This window comes from Chinchilla lanigera, unplaced genomic scaffold (genome assembly GCF_000276665.1).
Source record: "Chinchilla lanigera isolate Chin_1 unplaced genomic scaffold, ChiLan1.0 scaffold00115, whole genome shotgun sequence".
Taxonomy (NCBI): domain Eukaryota; kingdom Metazoa; phylum Chordata; class Mammalia; order Rodentia; family Chinchillidae; genus Chinchilla; species Chinchilla lanigera.
The window spans coordinates 4,135,543-4,160,593 of record NW_004955516.1 but is presented as its reverse complement, the minus strand read 5'-3'; the positions used below and the strand labels follow the sequence as shown (position 1 = coordinate 4,160,593).

At 41.3% G+C, this 25,051-nt stretch overlaps 1 long non-coding RNA gene across 1 annotated transcript in view; it reads right to left on the bottom strand.

Annotated features, from left to right (window-relative positions):
- The window catches only part of LOC102005833, a 139,093-nt gene that overhangs the window by 30,658 nt on the left and 83,384 nt on the right, over positions 1-25,051 (bottom strand). Inside the window, exons 5-6 of the long non-coding RNA XR_264537.2 lie at positions 21,921-21,989; positions 2,499-2,659 (exon numbers count right to left, since the gene is read on the bottom strand). This is a non-coding gene — a long non-coding RNA (uncharacterized LOC102005833). The remainder of the gene's footprint in view (positions 1-2,498; positions 2,660-21,920; positions 21,990-25,051) is intronic.

Sequence of the window (25,051 nt, the reverse complement as noted above, 5' to 3'; positions counted from 1 at the left end):
GTGGGGGGTTGTTTTCCACTCTCTGTTTGGTTCATATGTGTCCTTTACAGCCACCATTACTGGGCGACTTGTTCCCTAAACCCAAGTCCCGGTACCCAGGAAATTCCAGAGATGCCAGGAACTTTGGGTTCAGTCGCAGAGAAATACATCCCACACCTGACCTTTGCATGGGGAATTTGTTCCAGACAGATCTGAGGGCGTCAGAGTTTGCCAAATTGGTTCTTAAGGGAGGTACCAGAGGACTTACAGTCCGGGAGACAGAGAACTCACAAGAAACTTCAAATAATAATAATACTATGACTAAAATAGTCACAAAGGCAGACTCCTGAGCAAGCCGCTGTTCCTTTGTTGCCTTATAACACTCCTGTTAGTCCCCCTTTAATTCCCTGCACCTTTCCTGCTCTCTCACACATCACTAACATCATAACAGCTCCCATTTTGAACATTGTACATTCAGGATCTCATTTATTTCCACTGTAACCTTGTTAGATAAGTGCTATTATTATCCCGCTTTTCACAGATAAGAATAGTGAGATATTAAGGGGGGAAATGAATTGCTCCAGGTCACAGACGAGTGAGGAGATAGGTCTCAGCCGTAGACTTGTGCAAGCACAGAGTTTATAGTCTTTGCCCCAAGATGTTTTGTCTCCTCGGTAACTTGGTTTCTCTGGGAAGTAGGAAGGCTCTTTACCGTTCCACTTCATACCCTATTTCTCCAGTCCTGCACTTTGGGGCCCTCGGGGTGTAGCCCTCCTCAGGAAGGGCAGGGTTTTGAGGAAAGAATCCTCTTGCCTCTGCTCATGGCCAGCGCCCCGCTCCGACCCCAAGGGGCCACGCCTGGCTGTCTGCTCAAGAGTTTCCATTCCCAAGGGATGCCCGCCCAGGAGAGGTGGCCATCTGGGAACAACCTTCCTGATGTCCCTTTGGCTACACATTTTGTTGATTTCCTTGAGTATGTTTTCTTATGAGGTTTCTGTTTCTTTTCTGGCTTGCTTTGTGACTTTACTTCATTTCTGCTTATTTCTTATTATTTGGCCCAACACACTTGTTTTCATTTGATTTTTTTTTCCCCTCTCAGACTCCTGGCCTACATGACCTGTGCTCATTTTGCCGTATGATGTGCCATTCTGTCTCTGCGTTTTGTCTGACGTCCTTGGAAGCCAAAAGTGAAACACCATGAAAATGGGATAAGGCAAATAATTCAAGCCGTTCAGCTTAGGCAAAAATGGTCTTGTGAATGAAATACACAGCTATGACTGAAATCACATCACCTCAATTGCTTACTACTTTCCTAACTGCCGAAAGCTGGAAATGTAGCCTCAGTACTTTTAAAAGGAAATAAGAAGATGAAACATTTCTGACTCTTCGGTGATTCAAGGACGGGGCAGAGAAGCCTAGGTGATCACCAGCTCAGACCCTTGGGGACAGAGAGACAGTTCTCAGCCCCGAAAAATGGAGTGTGGGCCAGCTAGGATGGGGTACAGACAGCAAAAGGGCAGTGTGCACTATCATCTCCCATAGAGAATCAGCCGTCAGACTGCATATGGCATACATGTCCATGTGTCTGACCTCTAATCCAAGATAATAGTCTGATTTTTAAAAAAAAATTCAGCTAATTTGTACTCTGTCTGGACCTAATTATTTTCCTCACACATCCAAGAATGTGTTTGGGAGACTTCCAGTAGAAAACATGGGATACTAAATAATAAAACAATAGACTCTGGTTGTGATGCTACTGAGAAAGAAATGAAAAAGACTCACAGAATAACAGATTTCCTGGGTTATAGGAGAAAGATGTTCCAAATACCACAAAATGTATGGAGTAGAAAGCCCAGCCAAATAGATCTAAAGTCTAACTAAATACAGTGAAGAGCCTTAGGACAGAACTGTACTGTTTTTGAATTTATTTAGAAGTTTTAAGAGCTTCCGGTGTGCTAAGGTTTTTAGAATCAAAGAAGTCTGATTTCAAATTTTGGTTGTGCAACTTACTGGCTAGGTGATACTGAGCACTCAATCACTTTGCCTCTAAAATGGAAATAAAAATGCTCCCATTTAGGGTCACTATGAGGCTCAACTGAGATAATGCATATAAAATGCTTACTATTGCTGGCCGTAGTGGCACATGCCTATAATACCAGCTACTCAGGAGGCTGAGGCAGGAGGGTCCTATATTTGAGGCCAGCCTGGGCAATTTAGCAAGACACTATCTCAAAAAGAAAAAAATTTAAAAGGTTGAAGGTGTAGTTCAGTAGTAGAACACCTACCTAACATGAACAAGGCTCTGAGTTCTGTCACAAGTATCAGTCAATCAATCCATCCATCAAATAAAGTGCCAGCATATAGCAATTTTCAATATATGGTCATTCTCTTATTCTACTACTGCATGTATTTCCAGTTAGCGTTTGTTGAGCCCTTCATGCATACAACTCTATAGAGTCACAAGTACCGTTTCAGGTATACTTACGTAAACATTGGAGAAAAGTTGATTTATTACTCACCTAATTTTAAATTTATAGAAATTAAAGGAAGGCTGATTTGCTCAAGGTCGTATGGCCAAGCACAGGACCAGAATCAAAGGTAAAGCTGAAAAATCCAGCAGGTCTTCTCCAGTCCTCTTTTCTAGCATCCTCGTCACCTCCAGAAATACAGTGGCGAAGACCTAACACAGGACCAGAGGGATTAGGCAGGCTTCAAAGCGACAAAATAAAGAACTGAAATTGTTCACTAAATGAGGGAAGCGAAGGAAGAAGACAGAGAGACTGGAAGACAAAAGCAGGAAGAGCTGCCCGCACTGGGACCTTCCTTCCACCCTCTACTTTCTTCTCCAAAGAGTGTCGATGTCCAGGGTCTCATTGCAAAGTCCCCACACCTAATTCAATTGGACAGGTGGGGTTCAATGGGCATGTGTGACTTGCAGCTTCCAGGGACTACAGAATATATCCAGCAGCACAACAAGACCACCCATATCCATCTCTTCTATCCATTCATATTGGCTTGTTGGTATGTTTATCAAGGTGATAGAGCAAAAATATTTTATATAGAAGTGCTCCCTGATGTACGGCAATTGACATAGGACTTTTTGACTCCATGAGATACTTAAGTGATATATTCAGTATCGCTGTACATCAAATGCTGAATTTGGATCTTCCCTGCTGGGTTAGCAGTGTGCAGTCCCAATCCTCTGGTGAGACAAGGCAGCACCGAAGTGCAGCTTCCAGTCAGCCCAGCGATCACGAGAGGAAATAACGAACCTTACATGAGGTGCTGAGTTGTTGAGCTGGGATGTGGGGTTTGCTAGGTGTATTCAATGCCTTTTAAACTTATACTATTTTCAACTTATGATGAGTTTATCAGAACATAACCCTAGCGTAAGTCAAGGAGCATATGTAACTAACAACTGCAGTTTGGAGTACTCAAATAAAATGCTAGAACTCATGAATAATGCACAATTTTGGCTGGGCATGATAGTCAACAACTATGAAACTTTAGGAGTCAGGGTCAACCTGAAACTTAATTCTAAGTCCAAGTTTTTGCAAGCCACCCAGTTCCTGCTTTTTCCGAGGCGGGAGGGAGAAACAACCGCCTGTGGTGGTTAAGGTCATCCCATGCCGAAGCTTTGATATGTTTGTGGATTCGTTACCCTTCCCTCTTTTTCTGGTAATAGCATGATTCTTCCTTAGGAGACCGCTCCTCTCTGATTGTATGCATGTAAATTTCAGAAGGCTGCCCTTCATGATAGCCTACCTATGTGGGCAGGGACAAGAGCATGGAACTGAGGCCAGATATCCACAGTGCCATCACTGGACACAATGACAATTCAAGGGATGGGCTAATCGGCTGTTCCCTTGGGTTTCTCTAAAGAGAGCCAAGAGGAAAGAGTTCTGTGTCCTTCTCTGGCCCCAGTACTGTGAGACACAAACCTAAAAGAGTGACTGCCAGGCTATCACCAAATGGGAAGAAAAAACCTGTATTGGAAAGCAATGAAGTGGGCTCACAGAAAGAATAGGAACCACGGTCCTCCTGGAGTTGATCTGCCTGGTTCTGGGTTACCCCGGGGGTCAGCTCCACTCCTGCTCTTCTTGTGGCCGAAGCTGGTATGTCTTGAACTTCTATCACTTGCAACCGAGAGTTGCAATATGGGGGGAATATGGTGGCTAATACGGAGGGAAAATGGAATTCACACATCCATTCGAGAAATTTTTAGAGGAGGACTATGAACCAGGCAATGAGAACAAAAAAAGTAGAGGGTAGGTTAGGGTCATCTTGACTCTGTCACATAATCAATAGCTCCTGAACTACAGAGCAGAGATGAGCTTCTCAATCAAACAACAAAGTTAGATCTTTCATCTCTGCATTTGTACACATAGTTTAGATTTGCATAGTATTTTGAGGAGTTACAAACAGTATTTCTAGTTACAAACATCTAGAAACTAACTAGGAACTATTTTCTTTTCTTATTTATGTATTTATGTATTTATTTATTTATTTGAGACAGGGTTTCACTACGTAGTTCAGATTGGCCTTAACTCACTTTGCAGCCCAGGCTGGCCTCAAACTCACAGCGATCCTCCTGCTCCAGCTTCCCAAGTGCTGGGATTACAGCCATGTCCCACCACGCCCAGCTAGGAACTATTTTCTAAGGGATACACAACACAGCTAGTGCTAATGATGATGGTAGAGATTCATATTTCCCCTTAGCCTCTTGCTAGCTATGAGTTGTTACTTAACTTCTTCACATTCTTACATACTTCATTTGTAATATTGAAATAATACAAACACTGAACACAACAGAGCAGCTGAAAATATTAAATTGAATCATGTACATACTATGGTAATTCGTGTAGCTATCGTCAAGTTAATTAACAGATGTTCATGGATGGATTCACTGAGGATGCACGGATATCACTTGTTTAACTTTCACAATCAACTTTATATTTACTTTTAAATATGCCCTTCTAATTATTTTTCATTATATTAATACAGGAGCCCTCTGGTGGTCAAACCACTTCTGGAGCACATACAAAATATTACCTTTATTTAAGTGTAATAAGGAATCTTATAAGGATATTATGATTACCATCTCATTAAGATAAATAAAAAGTAATGGGCATATAGGGTGTTATGGAATAAATTGTATCATCCTAAAATTCATATATTACTATCCTAACCAGAATATGCCTATTTGGAGATAAATTCTTCAAAGAGATAAACTGAAATGAGGTCATTAAGATGGGTCCTAATGCGTCTATTCAGGAAGAGAGGACTCAGACACGTACAGGTGTAGTGGATGACCCTGTGCGGACACAGGAGAAATCAGATGTCTACGAGCTAAGAAGAGAGGCATTCGAAGAAACCAACCCTGCTCAAATTTCGACTTCACACCTCTTGCCTTCAGAACTGTAGAAAGATAAATTTCTGTTGTTTAGTCACCCTAGTCAGTGGTAGTGTACCTTATTTTGCAGCCCTAGCAAACTAATGTATATAAACATAGATCCCAGTCAGTAGATGATACGAGTCTTCCTTTCAGTGTAAACTGTGCCAACAGGTGTAACTTCTTGTCTTCTCTGAGGTCCCTTTGGATAGAACTTGGGATGATGTGTGGCGTAAAGCATGGTACTAATGAGGTTAGGTTGAAAAGTTTTTTTCCAGGTGTAGACCACATAAGATTTGTCTTGTTTCAGGGCTGGGGATTTAGCTCAGCGGCAAAAGCGCCTGCCTGGCAAGCGCAAGTTCGTGAGTTCGGTTCCTGGTACCGGAGAAAAACCAAAACAAACAAACAAACAAACAAGATTTGTCTTGTTTCATGATCAAATAACATTCACTGAAAATGAAACTAAGAGCCCTGTCTGAATCCAGTGGATAACTAAGTACAATCTGAAAACATCCAGCAAAAATAATAAGGAGCATCACCTTTATTGAGAAGGTCTAATACATGGAACAGCACTTACCCCTATGAATAACTACAATTTATGATAGCATTTTGCTATAGAGTACTTTGCTGTAGTTTTTTTCCTCAACTTTGCTATGGTTTTCCCCTTATGATTGCTATTTTTATTTCTACTTCTAAAAGATAATGAAATGGAAAGTCAGAGGAGATAAGTAAAGAAGATTAGTTACAGAGGTAAAATTAAGCCTTGGCTTTTGACTCCATATCCCATGCTCCTTTTACCACATGCTACGGCCCCTCCATAATTTCTGTCTTACATGAGCCCTAATTTCAGAAAACTTCTCAAAGTATCAGTGGTAATGTGAGACTTCTTTCACAAGGACAGGGGCAGCCAATTGTACTACAGGCTTGTGTTTGTGGACTGAGCACATTCAAAAATATAGATATAATAGAGTAGAATTGAATATAAAGGTGGATATGAAATCTCCTTTCCAGAGTATCAACTTTTTGGGAGATATACAAATCTGACAAAGTTTCTACACCAGAAAGGGAGAAAAGAATAAACAAGAAATCTTTTCATTCAGGGGCTGGGGATTTAGCTCAGCGGCAAAGCAAGGTCGTGAGTTCGGTTCCCAGTACCGGAGGGAAAAAAAAAAAAAAAAGAAATCTTTTCATCCTTAAAATTTCATGTTATTCTGCGCAGACAGTACACCTGGCCCTACTAGCCATAGGGCTTGTGTCTAAGGATTCAGCCAACCAAAGTTTGAAAATATAGTTAAGCTTACAACAGCTATATCTTCACTAAACATGTACAGACATTTTTATATTACCATTATTCTCTGAATAATGGAGTATAACAACTATTTACATAGTATTTACATTATATCAGGTATTACAAGTAATCTACAGATTATTTAAACGGTAGGGGAGGATGTCTGCAAATTATACACAAGTACTATACCACTTTATATAAAGGATTTGAGGATCTGTAGATTTTGGTATGGGGGGGTTCTCGAACCAATCCCCCACAAATACTGAAGGATGACTGTATTTAATGAGAATTGGTGTGATCTCTCTGTGTTCACATAAGTACATTTTGTTAGAGTAGAATATTCAAGGTAGCTTTTAATTAGTCAGAAAAGAAGTTCTTAAATAAAGGACTCCCAATCACATTTTAATACAGAACATTTAAGTAAATAAGAATTGACGGAAAAATTATTTAACTAGTAGAATTCAGCACTAGTAAGGTGCTCCCGTGCCAGATAACTGAATTCAAATAGATAAAACTACTGCATTAAAAGCAGTAAGGTCTGATTGATGCGGAGTCCATTCATTCGTGATGATTTAATCTAGACCAAGCTGACATTTACCTCTGCACTTTCTCTGAAGAGTAAATGTGCTAAAAAAAAAAACAAAAAACACCATAGTGTAAACAAGAATGGGTGAAAACATTTTCATCACGTGTAAGCAAAAATAATTGTTTTAGGAAGCCTTGGCAGATTCACTGTAAAGCAAATGTATACAACCCACTATGTAGGTACAGAGATGTGATGTGCTCAGTTTGTTGATCCATTAGTGAATACATAAATACAAAGTATGCAGCTTTCTGCCCCTCAGAGAATGCCCTGGAGTGTGTCTGCCCACCACAGTGGTGGTTCCGAGTAGGCCTCCAAGCAGCAGTGTCCACCTCACCTGTGAACATGTCATGCACGCTAATTTTGGGGCCTCACCTCAGACCTACTGAATCACACATGCTTGGGGTGGGGTTCAGCTGTCTGTGTTTTAATAAGCCCTCCAGGGGCTTCCGAAGAATGTTCAAGCATGAGAACATTGCACAAGAAAATAGTTGTTTGCTAGATGTGTGAGTTTTCTTAATGACACTCAAGAGAAATTGAATTGTCTTTCTGAGCATGCTGTGGTTGAACTCTTTCAGTATTACTGAGAGACCCTCTCTGAACTAAAGGAAATGAGCCATAACCGGGGGCTTGCTGAGAGTGACTGTAAGAGGCTGAACTGATGCCCATTGTCCTGACACAGAAAAGGGCGCTGGACCTGACAGACCTCCTGCTGGGAAAGGACATGAAAGTTGACCAGGATCTGCCACTCTGTCATGGCTGCTCTCTGTCATTTCCAAATCTATTTTTTCTATCCCTCGTTTAAGTTATGCTGCAAATGAAACCCAATCCATATTTCCCCTAATTTACATTTAAAATGGTTCAAATGTTATGTTGGTAGATGAGTGGATTCCCCAAGAGACCTTTTGAACCTACTCAAACTTTTTCTTCAAAACAGGAAGTTGCACTTTACCCAGTGCAAACAAAGTTTAGCACGAAAAAGGCCTGACTTGTATTTAATTTTCTGAGTTCCCAAATGTGGAATATATTTTAATTTTCTAAACACATTTTCTCCCACTCTCCCTACCATCATCCGTCACATATGCTGCCTTTCCTTCTCATATAAGCTAAGTTGTGAGAAATCTAACCTTATTTTCATAATTATATTCTTGCCTTTTATGGTTAAGGAATCACGGAGCTCTCTAAATGTTCTAGTTACACCTTGGTTTCATTCAGTCCAACAACCATTTATTGTTGTCTGCACAAGGGAACTGGACTGCCTAGTGGGGAGGGAGGAGATTTTAAAAGCTTTTTCTTTTTTTTTCTTTTTTTTTTTTTTCAAAAAAGTTGATCTCAGCTGAGGAATAACTATTCGTGGCACCAAGAATGCTCTGTGTAGCATTTGCTCCAGATTGCCTGAGAATTAGACATAGACTGTATGTTAAAATTTAGAAATTTATTTGCAAGTAAGCAATTTAGTTAATTACTTAATTCAATGAGTGGTCAAAGAGGAGGCGGAAGGAAAGGAGGAGGAGAGGAAGTGGGAGGATACAGAATTGTGGCCACCTGCCTGGGCCAAGATGGAATACATTCAGCTTTCTTGCATCTAACTCCTCTATGTCCTCACAGCCCTTAGGACATAACCCAGTCTAGACTTAGCCTCAAAGCAGCTGTTGGTTTAGATGTCCATTTCTCTTATTAGGGTTATGAGCCTCTTGAGGACAGGAACTGCTCCTTTTTCCAGCCAGTCATGTGGACGTGCCCCCGCTGCTGGACACAAGTGTGTGTTCTTCACCTCATTCTCTCAGCTAGCTTGCTACTTGAGCTGATGCCTCATGCAGGATTACAGAGCTACTGTCATCTTGATCTTACACCTAGGAGTGTGGGCTCCCAGCCTTGCAGGCCAGGGTCTTTCTCACTAAGGAGGCCAGCGTTCAGGACCAAAGGGACAGACAGCCTGGTAAGGAGATGGGGAGGCCAAAGAGGCCTGAGGAAATATGGTAAAAATAAGGAAGTCACCTCACCTCCACCTTCCATCCCTACTCCATTCAGGGGCCTCATTCTGACCAGTGTGCCAGTGTGTAATCTACCACTGCTACATAGAAAATCTCCCCAGAACTCTGCCTTAGAATGGTTACCAATTAGCCTAAGTTTCTTTTGCTCAATTCAGATGGAAATCGTGAACCAGCAAAGTGCAGAGTTTTTAGCATTCCTGATGACACCAGGTAATGCTGGATGCCAATAGTTGACACAACCAACAGCTGGTCACTGCCACTGAAAGCAGCTTGTGCCAGACACCATGCATCAACTCTGCCACTGGTCTTTGCTGGTTGCTGGTCTCTGGAGCACTTTGGTGTTAACAGCTCTGAATGTTTATTACTAATCATTTTGGGAACCAAAGTCTCCTCTGCTGCATCCTTGCAGGCCCCAATTTTACTGGAGCTTCCTTTTTGCCCAAACTCAAAACTTAAAAATCATTCAGTTGGCCTGAATGTTTGGCTGCCTTACAGTTTCTTCCACCAGATTTATTAGTCTGCTGCCTTTAATCTCGGTCTCCTGCAAAGTCTCAGAACAAAAACAAAATATACACAAATTTTCAGCCAGAGCATAACGCACAGGGTCAGGAGTACAAATGCCAATGGAGTCCTTGTTCCCCGCTGAAATCTCCTGATGCTGGTCTTTATACTCTGCATTTTCTGTCTGCATCTGGTCTTCCGAGCTCTGAGCAGAATCTCTCAGCAAGGTCATCTGACAGTATTCTAAGGTTGCCTCTACAGCTGATATCACCAAACCTTTCCAAAAGATCCCGAGAACCAGTTCCAAAGGCTTCTGAACCACATGTCCAGGTAGCTTCAGAGCAACAATCCCAAAATTTGATCCTAAAACTAAAATTTGCCTTAGATGAGAGTTCAGGGGACATCTAAGTATAAACTATAACGGGAGTCAAATGACCATGGACGGAAACCTCTGAAACTATGAGCCAAAAATCATCTTTTTCCTCCTGTAAGTTCTCTTAGGTATTTTGCCATAGCAATGGAAAACTAACACAGGCTTTCTCTATGTAGACTCTTCATATAGGACAACTTGGGATTCCTAAAAACATGGAGACTTCAGAGTCTTTGTGATTAGACTACTTACAGAGGATTTAGCATAGCAAGCATTAGTGTTGCAGTGAGCTTAGTGAGCAAGGTGGGAATTAAGTGGTTTTTTCATGACCTAGTCATGGAAGCTTCATAGTATCACTTCTGCCATACTTTATTTGTTGAATAGCTTCAAAAGCAAACCAAGTTGTTAAGGTAAAGAATATAGTCTTGTAGGGTAAAGGAAATTTCTCTGTCCGCCTCTGAAGGTTTAGTAATTGAGTCTGTTGAAAAAATGAGAATAGACAGATTGATAATATGATAATAGACACAGGAAATGCACACAACAGTATGCTCTAGAAGGTATCAGAGGAAAGTGAATATCCTATAACCTAACGAGATTTAGCAGCTTATATATCCTCTTCACAGGGGAGAAGGAAGTGAGAAGATGTAGGCAACTTGGGGGAAGAGTGATTTTAGGGGAAGTAAATGGTCTCCAAGATCCAGACAATAGGCAGAGCCAAAGTTCTCCTGGGCTTTGTCTTTCCTGTGAGTTAATTGTCTGGAAGGTGCAGCCTTTGGGTATCTAGGGGAACTTTAGAAAAAGCCCCTCCTATGTTCCTGGAGAGGAAGAGGAGCAGGAGACAGGGGAAGGAGAAGGTCAAAGAGTTAAAGCACTTCAGCATACCAAAGTGCCACAATTTGGGTGTCATTTTCTGAGCCTCAGCATTCTCCACTTCATGAAGGGGGTGAGTGTCAAGAGTATGTGAGATGTGAGATGCTGTTTTGGCCACGTATGAAAAATGTAGTGTTTGTCATGGCCAGGAGGAGAGCTAACAACTGTAAGGTATTTTTCCTTCTCACCAAAATGGTCTTCCTCTAACACCCCGACACACACACACACACACACACACACACACACACACACACACCATACTTTTAATTCAGGTTACATTTTTCTTTTTCTTTTACACTGAGGGAATCTGATACAAAATTAACCTTAAAAGACCTTAAAGTTGAGATCTAATACATGTGAATTCAGGTTTTATAAAACTTAAAAATATCAAAGATTTTATCGTTCACACACATTCCCAAGTAATTTTCCCAAGGAAATACTATTTCAAGTTCTCAGTTAGGGGGGGAAAGAAAGTTAAATGAAAATCAATATTGATGGGTAGCTCTGTATGAAAAATGTGTGTTGTAAGTTATTTTTACCACAGAGGTAGTTTCCTGTGGAAATTGTGACTGGTGCTAAAGCTCAGTTTTAAAATATTTTGAGATACAAGCCAAAATCTTGGGTGGGGAAATATAATTTGTTATTACCCAAAGAAAAGTCAATTACTCAATACTAACATTTTAAAAGATATGATTAAAGCTTGCATCTTTGCTAAAGGTAGTTTGCAATATGTTTAATAGCAGCTAACATGCACTGACAAAAAAATTACAGATAAATTTATTCACCAATTGTAGATTATTTTCTCCTTCTACAAAGTTTAGTATTTTTATTTAAAAAAGAATTACCCAATTTTTAAATTTCACTAACAGTATCTAAAGCAAGGAGCAAGTGGTTATTGAGTTTGGTGAAATAATAACTCTTATCCTTATTCGCCTCCTATGATACCTGGTGCTAGTCAATGTATTCTACACATGAATTATTGCAAAGGCAAGATTCAAGCCTTCACAGATTTATTTTTTCAAAAAGAGATGTAAATTACTCTTGTCTCTGCTTTCCACAATGATGATTTGTGTAATGAGGTGAAGAGATAAGACTCTGGAAACCATCTTCATTAACATTAAACTAAAAACAATTAATAACATTTTTTAAAAACAGGGGGAAAAAATCATTACCCAGGGCTGCATAATTGAATTGTATAAACTTGTTGAAGCTTAACTCTAACCATAAATGTATTTGCAAGTAATTATCACCCACAGCATTAATAATTTTATAATATTCTACCTGAGTCAACATTAGTCAGATTTGCAAAGCACCAAGCAAAATAAGCAATTAGTTGATTTGTTATCCAAGAAAAGCATGTTACTTAGTTACAAATAATTCCAAAATTCCCAAAGGAGTGAGTAGGCGGAGGTTGGTTCAGTAGCTCCCATGACCCAATTCCAAGAGACGTGGCAGGAGACGTTGGATAGGAAGGTCGCCTTCTGGTAAGCTATCACTCAAGCTTCCTCTACTTTTCTGAATAATGCGGGGTTCAGAAATATGTAAGTGTAAGAGCCAGTACCATACCCCGAGAGGGCTTCCAGAGCTTTCCCATGAAGAGTACCTGAAGCACATCTCTTGGGTCAACCCCAAAAGCAAGTTTTCAAAAGGCATTCTGCAAAGAGCTTCAGGTCTGTGAGAGCAAAACCTCATGGGCACCCTCACAGTCGTGTGAAATTCCTGAGCTACATATTCACAGCAAAAAAGAAGGTAGAAATGAAAGCACTGAAGTAGTCTACAAACTAAATATTATTCTATGGTTTTCAGTACAAAAACATTTCTCTTTTCTCTCCCTATCAAAACTCCCAGCTGCTTTGTTGAATACTGTCAAATAAGTATTGTGTATTCATGTTTCTTGAATGAAGAGAGGGCAGGACCAACCTCTTTAAAGTTAAAGATCAAAAGAACATCAATATTTGAAATCTCACTTCTGTAACAGTCAGCCATCTTATTACTCATAACTCTTGTGGACAGGGAACCAACCAAGCTGTGTTTGAATGATCATAGTCTCTGACTTTTTTCTCCAGACTGGTAAACTGGGCACAGATCCCTCAGAGAAAGCATTTTTGCCCTGCTCAGTCTTAACTGGCACAGGGATATGATGCCCTAGTTCCTCCTAGGAATGTGCTCCTCCAACTGAAGGAAATACTATCTGCTTCCTATCTGACTCTGTTTATGAATGCATACCTATCTCTAGCCTTGTCCGCATGCCAGTTCTGGATCACCCAAGGCACTCATTTGTTGTCTTAACTTTAGAAACTCTGTCTCAATAATTTTAAAAAGCCTAATCAGCAAGAGCCATCAAGTTTCAGGGGATTATTTTTCTAATAATACATATGAAGTGTTGTTAAGAAGAATAAATTAGCTTGCATTTCTTTCCTTATTCTCCATCTGGTATAGATAGAATGTTTATATGCCCCCTACCCCAATTCACAGGTTGAAGTCCTAATTTTTAGTGTGATGGTATCAGGAGTGGGGTCTTTGGAAGATGATAAGGTCATGACAGTGGCACCCTCATGAGTATGATTAGCACCTTTACTTTTTAAAAATCCTGAAAGCTCCCTTACTCTCTTTCCATCATGTGAGGATTTAAAAAAAAGAAAGTTGTCTTCATCCAAAAGACAGCCCTCACCAGGAATGGACACCCCAGTCTCCAGAAATAAATGTCAGTTGTCTAAACTACCTAGTGTATGATACGTTGTGAAAACAGCCTAAATTAACTAAGATACCATCTAAAAATGTGACCTCACAACTGAAAGTGGACTTTTAGCAAGAGATACACTACAAATAATACACAAATACATATGCACCATTTTGTTTCTCCTTAAATTCTACATTTAGTAATGCTCTGGGAGTCAAACATGATGGCACGTGCTTGTAATCTCAGCACTCAGGAGGCTAAGGCAGAAGGACTGCTGTGAGTTCAAAGCCATCTTGGGCTGCAAAGTGAGTTCAAGGTCAGCCTGAACTGCCTAGTGAAACCCTGTCTCAAAAAGACAAGACAAAAAAATCCTCTGGGAAACTAAGTACTTTTCCTCCCTCTTGGCCAACAAAGATATTCTGTGATCTTGAGAGTTCTGCTATCTGAGGACAGCAATCACTAAATAACAGAAAGCTCCCACATGCAGTAAAACACTCTGCATATGGGTCTCGTTATACCCGTCTGCATTGTTTATTTGCTGAAGGTCATTTCATATACCAAGGTTTCAGACTCTGGGACCAACAAACTCAAGGTAATGGAAAGAGCCAGAACTCATCAACATCATATATATATGATACATATGATTTCTTCTTTAAGTGTTAATTTTTATTTAAAATTGGTTAGTTACTTTCCCATTGCTGAGACAAAATACCCAACACCCACAAGTTAAAAGAGGAAAGGTTTATCTGACTCACAGTGTGTAGAGGTTTCAGTCCATATTCAGCTGGCTCCAGGGTAGGGTGGAATGGCAGACAGGCATCACAGAGGAAAGAAAGTTCATGGCGGGCAGAAGGTAGCAAAGTAAGTGAGGGGTGACCACAGATTTTTCCTTCCCTTATATCTTCTCCAGGCTATTTAGAGTGAATAGCATGCATACCTTTAATCCTAGTGCCTTTGATCCTAGCATTTTACAATGACTCAACCCCAGCATCACACACTCTCGATCCAGCCACCTCTGAAAAAGCCCCACCTATGAGTGCATGAGGCTTTGCGGGGACATCTAGACATGAGCCATAACAAAAATGTTATAGCTGTTAAAGTAATACATATGTGCAGTAGCCAAGCATTTTTACTTCCAAACTATTATTGCCATTCACATCTGTTTTCACACTTGCTTCAAGGCCTAATCACAAGATCTTAAAGGACACGAGAAGCTGAAAATCTGTGAACCTCTCACCTCAACCCAGGTTGGCATCTCTCTGGTATTATCTGAGTAATATTTGCACATGCTCTTCTTTAAAAATTAGATTCAAGGGAACATCAGATTCTGTGGCTGGCATAATGGTAAGTGCTGAGAAATGTTCCCTTGGAGAAGGAAAGAATATGGCCATCCAAAACCTTAAAAAAAGCCTTTAATCTTCCTGTTTTACTCAATTTCCTTTTGCATGAAGAGTGTGGGACTAACACTGCCTATTTGAAAGAAGTATAAGGAAATACTGCCGAAGAATGGTTGTTCTCAGGACCCTCCTGAGTTCCTATTCTTGATGCAATGTGAACATACACATTTTCCCACCATTACTTCCCATCCACACAAGTCACATTCATCAGTATCCACTGTCCATAATATCTTTGCTTGGTTTTGTTCACTCCCACTGACTGCATTTCTGAGGCAGGAACAACTACACCCCACACGCATTCCTGCCCTCCATCTGTCTATTTTCATAGTATACTTCCTGACCCACAGAGTCTCCTTTTTTGACATTTCCCCTTGCTAGACAACACAATGCTGGGGTTAAAGTTACTCAATACACTCTTCAGAACAAGTGACAATTGATTCATTACTTATGTCATTAAAATTCTGAATCTGACTGGTGTCCCACAACAGCAGTAATCGTTTCCTAGATGACACCTAATATCTTCTACGAATGTTACAGCTACAGAGGGTGCCTTAAGACTGTTTGTATGTGCACTGAAACATGTTCACATTTTTGCCTTCATTCAATTTAATTCTACTCTAACTCCCCATGTCAAATACTATATGACACTTGATTCTCTCTGCCAATGCCATTGCCTAGTGATAGTGAACACCTGCATTGGGGAGTGTTATGGTTTTTATTTGGATGTCCCTGCAAAGCTTTCTGTGCTCCTAGGTGGCACTTTTGGAATGGGGGGGGGTGATATTCATCAGTGGATGAGCCAGGTGGGATCTGGTCAGAAGAGGTGGGTCACTGGGGATGTGGCCTGGAAGTCTTCATTTCTTCCTCTCTCCTCCCTTCTCACTCTTCCTCTCCCTCTCCCTCTCCTCTCTGCTTCCATTGCCATGTCATGAGCTACGTCTCCTCTGCCATTACCCGCTGCCATGCTGCCCTGCCTTGGAGCCAGAATTAGTCCACTGATGAGTTTTTAAATAAGTGTGATTTGGCAGATGAAGCCTGGTTGGGGGAGGTGGGTCGCTGGAAGTGTGGCCTGGAAGAGTGTATCTCTTCCTCCCTCCTCCTTTCACTCTCTCTGCCTCCTGCTGCCATACCGTGGACTGTTTTTCCTCTGCCATGCCCCTCTGCCATGCCACCCAGCCTTGGAGCCAGCCAAGACTATGGACTGAAACCTCTACAAACTGTGAACCAAAATAAACCTCTCCTCTTTTAATTTGTGGGTGTCCGATATTTGTCTCATGGACAAGAAAGTAACTAAGACAGCTCTTGTTCCCCTGGTATTTTTGAATAGCACTTGAAAGTTTCTTACTCCACATTTATTAAACCTTCATTGAAAGCAATAAACAAGACATCTAAATGTGTCTTTGTGCTCTTATCTAAAAGGAATATTGACTTCTAGATAGCAACAATATCTAAAAGAGTCTTCTACAAATTTGTGTATGGCTATTACAAGGTTCAGCATATACAAAACACACATCCCTAACAATGGCAGTAATAGCTTAGTAGATCTAAGAGATCCACACAGTTCCCTGGGATGCCCATAAATTAGATGACTATGGTGCAGGCCTGGCAGAGACCGCCGTGTTTCATGCCTAACAGACATAATCTTCACCCACCTCCAAATGTCAAAATCTGGGAAGAAGAGGGGAGATTTGCAAACAAATATATTCAAAAGAGCTATCAAATTATTAATGTGATTTTCACTACCATTAATCATCAAAGAATTTTTTAAAATCTCACTACTGGGGGCTGGGGATTTAGCTCAGCGGCACAATGCCTGCCTGGCAAGCACGAGGTCATGAGTTCAATTCCCGGTACCAGAAAAAAAACCAAAACCAAAAAAAAAAAATCTCACTACCAGGTATGAGTTATACTTCAGTAGTTTAGAAGATTTCTCTCCAATACTGGGGATTGAACCTAAGGCCTTCACACTAAGCTACATCCCCAAACTTTTGTTGGTGTGTGTGTATGTGTGTGTGTGGTGTGTGTGTGTGTTTGGTTTTCTTGAGACAGGGTCTCACTAAGTCACTAAGTTTCCCAGGCTGGGCTTGAACTTGCAGTTCTCCTGCCTCAGCTTCCCAGAGTTTAGAAGCATTTTATAAACTAGATACCTCCAGGTAGTCATTGATGTGGGCAGTCCGGATGCACTAGTCAGGTATCTTTGCTTTGTCCCCTGCTCACTGCTAAGACACTGAAAGTCTAAACTGCTCACGCCCTCTCACTTCCAGGTGTGTTTGACATATGGAGAGTAGCTGCAAAAGAGCAGAGACCACCAAGAGCGAGGACAGAGCATTTATGCCTGTGGCTCCCTCATTGCAGTCTTGCTTCAGGCTGCAGATACCCCTTGAGCATCTTTTTCCAGGTATCTGACCCTGTGACAACTCCAAGTCTCATGAGCCGCTTCCCAGCTGCAGGAAGCATTCCCTCCCCTAAAGCCTTCAGGCCTAGGAGTGGTGACGACTTGGTTGCTACTAGTCACAGACTACTGCAATACCCTTAGTGGTTCCCCTATGCCAACTTTGTAAACAAAACTTCCTGAGTCATCCTTTCCTGAGTGTGTTAACTGCTTCCTGTTAGAATCCAGATTTCATTGACATCTGTACGACAATACATCTATGTGATAGACTGTCTGGAGTTTTCAGACCTCTGAAGGACACCCAGGAGACAATGTATACAATAAAAGTGGGGAGCAACCACCCACAATACCAACGTAGAGTGTGGGGGCTGAGTTCCTGGTTGGGGGATGTTGGCCACAGCAGCAAGGAGGATTAGACACATTTTTATAATTTATAATTTACCACCTTCATGGTGCTTTTACAGTCTGCTCCACAATCAGGTGAAGAGGAACTGTGGAACATGAAGCCAAGAAAAGGGGACTTAGTCTCCCACCCCGTGCCTCTCCCAGGAGAACCTTGGCCTGAGCCTGTAAAGACCCTCATTGGCAGAGGTCTCTGTGAAACTTAGCTTCAGTCAGCTTTACAATTTAGAAGTGAGTGCCAGGTGCAGTGACACATGCCTATATGCTGGTCATTCTGGGAGGCTGAAGCAGGACGATCACAAGTTCAAGCCCAGTCTGGGCAATTTAATGACTTAGTGAGATCCTGTCTTAAAATTAAAAAAAAAAAATTTTTTAAGGAGCAGATCTGGATGTAGCTCAGTGTGAAGGGCTTGGGTTCAGTTCCCACTACTTCAAAAAAACCCAAAGTTTCCCTTGGAATGATTTTCCCAAAACGATTTAAACTCTAGGAAAAATTCAAGCAGTAAAAAGTTATAGGAGGATAGGTTTATGGTAAAGAGATGACATTTAAACATTCTCAAGAATTTTGTCCATGTACTTTTACCTTCCCCATGCTAGATCTTGAAGGAAATGGTAAGACAACAGTTTTTAAAACTTATTATCGAGGTCTGTATTAAAAGAGAAATGAAGAGTTAACAGTTATTTTTGTAATGGGGGCTGTATAAGTGGTGACTATGGGATAGGCCAGATCAACATTTAATCTCTAATAGAATGTTTTTCTTCCTGTCTCGCCCATCCAGCAATGGAATTCAGGAACTAGACACCTGCCTCATGTTTAAAAATATATATATTGTGTCTAGGCTGATGAGAAAATATCCCAGGAGGAATTTCTGAAACTAGTACACGGTGATTATGTTGCCTTTCGCTTGCTGTGTCTATAGATCATGTTGGTTAGGTTTTACTGCACAGTAGATCTGATGTTCGTACCAGTACAGTACATCAACTGCTTGCTTGAGTAGAAATAAGCATTTTATTTTATCATGATGTGGGAATCTAGGGGTCTGGGGTCAGGTCTGGACTCTACCACCAAACACTTGTACCTCAGGGTTTGTCACTTCACCGCCAGGAGCTTGACATCTCACTGCCAGGGCTTTGGTGCACTCATGAGGGAATAGTGATAGAATAACTAATATTCTTTTCAGCTAGAATGAAAACTCTATTATCTGAGCATGGGAATATGGGGGCTTCTGAGTGTGATAGTTAACTGTGATGTCATCTGGAATGAATTACGAAAAGCTGATTGGATTAGTGAGCACAGTTCTGGGTGTGTCTGTGGATGACAGACTTGCAGGCTGCACGCTGAGGAGGGAAGACCCACCCTGGATGTGGGTGGCACCAATCAATAGGCTTGCAGCCTGGATGGAATAAGAAAGGAAAGAAGGAAGTCTTCCCTTTTGCTTTTGCAGAAGAGCTCCAGTCTTCCCCATTGCCTCTGAATGTCCGACCCCAGTTCCTTCAGGCTTCCAGCGCAGACTCTCCATCATTCCCGTGGAGACCTTTGGGCTTGCCCACGCAGACTCACACCAGATTCCGCACTGACCTCCAGACCTTCAATCTTGGGACCCTCCAGCTATCCAACATGCAGATGGCCATTTTACATTCTTCTACCTCCAACTCTTTAGGGGACATATATATTATATTTTATATTAAATCTGTTCCTTTAGTGAGCCCTAACTGATACACCGCAGTGTATTAGTCAGGATTATGCTTGAAATAAACAACTGCCTAATTATGTACAACTACATAGTTAGCCAAGATTCTGCATAATAAGGGTTGGAGATATAGCTCAGTAGTGGAGCATTTGCCTGGCATGCATGAGGCCCTGGTTTCCACCCCCAACAGAGAGAGAGAGAGAGAGAGAGACAGAGAGAGAGACAGAGAGACAGAGAGACAGAGACAGAGAGACAGAGAGAGAGGGAGAGAGATTCTGTGTAATAAATGTTAGGCCTTGTGTCTAGGTGTCCCCCCAAAGCCTCATGCAGTCACAGGCTTTTTCAGAGGTTGCTGAATGTAGAGTGTGTGATGCTTGAATTAAGGGTATGTGATTATTAAATTAGTTCGCTGAATGGTTTTGCACTGCCCTAATCCCAGCAGTCTGGGTAAGACAAAAGGGAAGAAAGACACTGTTGGCGTCTCTTGCTGCTTTTGCTGTCTTCTACCACCATGAACTGTTGCCTCTCTCTTCCATGTGCCACCCTGCCTTGGAGCCAGCCAAATATGGACTGAAACCTAAGTTGTGGGTGTTGGGTGTTTTGTCTCAGCAATGAGAAGAGCAACTAAGACAATAAACAACTGTGAAACTTGGTGGTTTATAACAAACAATTAACATCCATTTCCAATTTGAAGATATAAGAATTAACTGTGGCTTAGTTGGGCTCAGCTCCAAGTTTCAACTTTGCTTCAGGTTTATTCCACATTTCCCTTCGTAGTGGGACCATCACCTACCCAGGTATGTTCTTCTCATAGTAGATGGCAGAAATTAAAAAAGGAAAGAAGTGAGAGGGAACACGCAAAACCTCTTATGTCTTCAGCTGGAAACTACCATGCTTTCACTTCTACATATACTGTATTTCCTTGGCTGACACAAACCCCATGGCCAAGACCAAAGCTAATGGATCAATAATACATAATCTGCTTCCTCTCCTGAGAGGCACTGCAAAGTCACACAACAAAGGGTGTGGATATATAAGTCCACTACAAGAAGGGAATTAAGAATTAGGAACACATATCCGATCTACCATCCCATTGGCCACTGGCACAGCCAATGATCTCTAAGCCCTCCAGCTCTGATCGGCATGCTCCCCTCTTGCCCTTGTACATGACAGTAACCCCCACCCCATGTCATCAGTGAACCCTACCAGCCAAGCAAAGATTCTCTCTTGGAGAATAGGCTGCTGAATGTCTGGGAGAAAATACTCTGCTATTGACCAGCCACCACAAGATGAAACTGAGTTGGCATCAGTGGTTCTGAGTCAGATGTGCATTTGTGGAGAGTCCACATTCATCTATATTCAGGACAGCAAGAGAGCTGTCTTCAGATTCCAAAGACTTATTCACCCTGATGCAGCCCTAAATGATTCACAACAGTCTTTAGGTTCCATAGTAAAACAGATTTCTCAGCTCTTTTCACAAGTTCTCATATAAAAGATCCAATAGAAAACTGTGGAAGTTTCCCACAGTGACAGGTCCAGAAGGTCTGGCAGAGTTATTGACTGACAGAAATGCAAACAACCAGACTTCCATCAACAGAAAGCAAGAGTTTTGTCTCTCGCTCAAAATCCATTGAGTCCTCTTGAAATCTGATCTTTATTCTTGCTTGCATGAAGATCCGCATCCAAGTCTGAGTCAGGAAAATCACCAACCCACCCTTCTCAGAGATGGCCAAGCCCCTGTGGGGTATTCTCTTCCTTGTTCTCATTTTGACCCTTAGAGTTACGGGTTGTAATGGAAATGTTGGCACAATCTGAAGTCTAGCAGCGGACAGTACAAGGGAGCCTCACATCTGTAATTTTTATTTTTTTACATGCAAGCTGCCAACATATATACCCATAATGTAAACTTGCTTACTTTGGGTTTATAAATTGGGTGTTTTTGGCAACTTCAAGACCTGCAGGGAAATCACTCTGTTATTAACAACTCAGTTTATTTAATGAGCCCTTAGTGAAAGAAAGGACGGAAGGGAAGAAACAGCTAACTTGTATCTTTTGTCCAAGCTTCAACCCAAAAAATACACCTCCTTCGGAGGGCAAGACCTCTCTGCCGTGGACAGTCATTCAGCATGACTGTGAGAAGCCATCACGGGCTGGTTCCAGGCTGAACGGCAGCTATGACTTCATCCAGCTGCCTCGCTTTCAGACCAGACAGTCGGATGAACTTGCTGGCTGGAGAGGGGGAAAAAAGGCTCCCACAAACAAGCTACTGGCCATGGGCCAACCTGGTCATCTCTCAAGAGTGACACAGGCTTAGAGCTACTCTCGGAAAAAGGCTGTCTCCAAAGGATAGGAAGTGAGCTCAAGCATGAAATAAGACTTACCCAGAGATGTGAGTCTGTTTGTATGGTTGCTTTAATTAATATCCTCTCTGGAAGCCATTCCAGGATATTCTGTTGATAAAAATTGAATTTTTAAGATGGTATAAGATGAAGTGACTGAATAACAAGTTGCCCTTGAAGAAGAAATGGAGATTTAAAAAGGGAAATAAGCAGTGGAAGTCTTTGCCTCAAAGACAAATTTTAACATTCAGTGATGCTAAAGTGGACATTGTAGGTGACCATCATACTGAGTTTTACCCAAAGTGTCCTAGAAGAATGAATCTTACTGATTCATTAGTCCCTTTGATTTATTCATTCACATTTTAGAATATTTAACATTTTAGAATGTATAAGAATCTTATGTTAAATGTTATATGTATATACTGAAATAATGTTCTTCACAGATATAAAACAATAAAAAAGAATGCATCCTTCCTTGATCACACTGTACTAGTGATTCTAGCCCCTAACCTAGCGGCTTAAAACAACATTTATTACCTTCCACTTTCTCGGGGTCAGAATTATGGAGTGGTTTGGCTGGATCCTCGGCTCAGGATGTCTCACGAGACTGGAATCAAGGTGTTAGCCTGAGCTGTGGTTTCATCTGAAAGCTCTGTTGAAGGTACTGTGCTTCCAAACTCACCCACATGGTTGTTGACAGAGCTTAGGTTTTCAGAGGTTATTGGATTGAGCATTTCCAGTAGTCAGCTCATTGGCTAGAGGCCTCTTTTAGCCCTTTGTCAAATAGGCCCCTTCACAGGATAGCTTATTGCATGGTAGCTTACTTTCCCAAAAGCAAAGATTCCAAGAAAAAGAGAGTGTATAAGAGATCACAAACAGGAAGTCAGTCTTTCTGTAACCTAATCTCAGAAGTGATACCCAATCACCTTTGCTGTTTCCTAATTATTAGAAGCAAATCATTAAGTCCACTTCCATTCATGGGAGTGAACACTGGAAGGCAGAGACCATTGTGGAGCATTTCAGAGGCTGGCCAACCTGGATATTTTCACCTGTAATAAAGTGCAGCTGGGGTTTGAGATGTAGCTACATGGTGGTGTGCTTGCTTAGCATGTAGGAGGCTCTGGGTTCAGTCGCCAGCACTGGACACAGGGGTGGGGGGTGTACATTGGGATTAAGAAAAATATTCAAGAATAATATAGGAGTATTAGAACTTGGAACACAGATGCATTATAAGTTACTGAACTGGGTGACTTATTTATAAGGATCTCATTATTCCAACAATTCCATCTTTATTAAAACCATGTTGTAAATCAACTGTGCATGCATGTGTGTGTGTGTGTGCTACTGGGGATTGAACTCAGGGCCTCTGCACGGAGCTACATTCCAACTCCCCTTTTTTTTATTTTGAGACAGGGTCTCACTGAGTCACTAAATTGCTGGGGCTAGGCTCAAACTTAGGATTCTTCTGCCTCAGTCTCCCAGAATGCTGGGATAATAGGTGTGCACAGCCACATCCAGCTTGCAAATCAATTTTAAAAATTATTCTCCAGAGTTGCTTTCAGTACCTGAGGGACATTTTTCACATTCTCCCAACTTTACCCCAACCAAAAACTGTGGCCATTGTTTGTTCGTCACAAGTAGATTTGAAAGATGGAAAGCGCTAAGAGTCGTTTCAACAAGTACAACTAGTGCTCAAGGTTAGTAATACTGTTTTTAGTGTTAGCTTTTGGAAGCATGAATTAAAAAGTCAATTTCTTTATGTGGCTCATAAATTGGCCTATAAGGCAGTGCCTGAAAAAGGGTTATTTTGATTTAACCTTCGTTTGGATGGTGAAAATCTGATCTTCTTCTCAAGAGTTTCCGTCTGAATCCTTCCTAGCCACTATGCCTGGCTAAAGAAACCATTTTGAATCATGGAAACAGCACTGCCCATGCTCACAATAACACACTTCTGAGTAGAGTGTGTATTTGCCTTCATAAGACTAACGTCACAAGATGATCCTAGCAAATATTTTCCTTTCTAGGTTCCTTTCTACAGCATTTCACTTTGATGATGACCCCTTCTGATCTTTGGTAACCAGAATCTCTTACTTTTTGATGGTAGATTCTCATAATGGTGGCCTCTGATGAGCTCCATCTCCCTATATTTATGGTCTTATGTAGTCTCTCCCATAATGCCTAAGAATTTAACTATGTACCATTTGACCCGTTTTGTTCTGTAGGATATCAGCAGAGACTTAAATGCTTTTTTCTTTTTTCTGAGACAAGGTTTCATTATGCAATTCAGGCTGGCCTTGAACTCACTTTGTAGCCCAGGCTGGCCTCAAATTTGCAGTGATCCTCCTGCTTACACTACCATGCCTGGAGGGTTAAATGCTTGTACATTGGGACATATCTTTGTAGAACAGCCAGGAAGTCCACTCTCATACTATGAAGCCAACATTAGCTACTAGGAGTTGAGAAGCCACATGTAGGTCAGCTTGGATGCTTCAAGTCCAACTAAGTTCCAGAAGAATGAAGCCATGTATATGACCTCAACTATATGACATAGTGCATAACATGGCCCCAGCTGAGCCCTGTCAACTCAGAGAACCATAAGAAATCACAAATCATTGTTTTAATATGAAGTTTTTGAACTGCCTTGTTATATGGCAGAAATAACTGCAACACTCTTCCTTCCCGTCTGTAACAGCAAAACAGGAAGGTGGAAGACACCAGTCTTCACACTTGAGCACCGAGTGTCTGGTTGTAATGGTCTGAAGGCCCTAGGACTATTGTTTCAGCCAACAATTGATGCCTCGTTTCATGTTGTGGACTGAAAGGTTGGGTCATGTGGGGAAGAATTGTAATGAAAAGAGGACTGGTTTATTTAGGGGCAAGTATCAGGGTTCCTTTCTGGAGTGAAGCCAGGAACATGGGAGCTTTCATCACTCCATTCATTCTTTACCTGACCCACCCTGTACTTTCCTTAACATTCACTCAATCTTTTCATCCATTTATTTTTAAAAACTGATCGATTGTTGTTTCTGTATAGGAATGCTATCGATTTCTGGGTGTTGACTTTGTATCCAGCTACACTGCTGAATTTGCTGAGAGAGAAATTAAGGAAACCATACCTTTCACAATAACATCCAAGAACTTGAAATATTTAGGAATCCATCTAACAAAAGAAG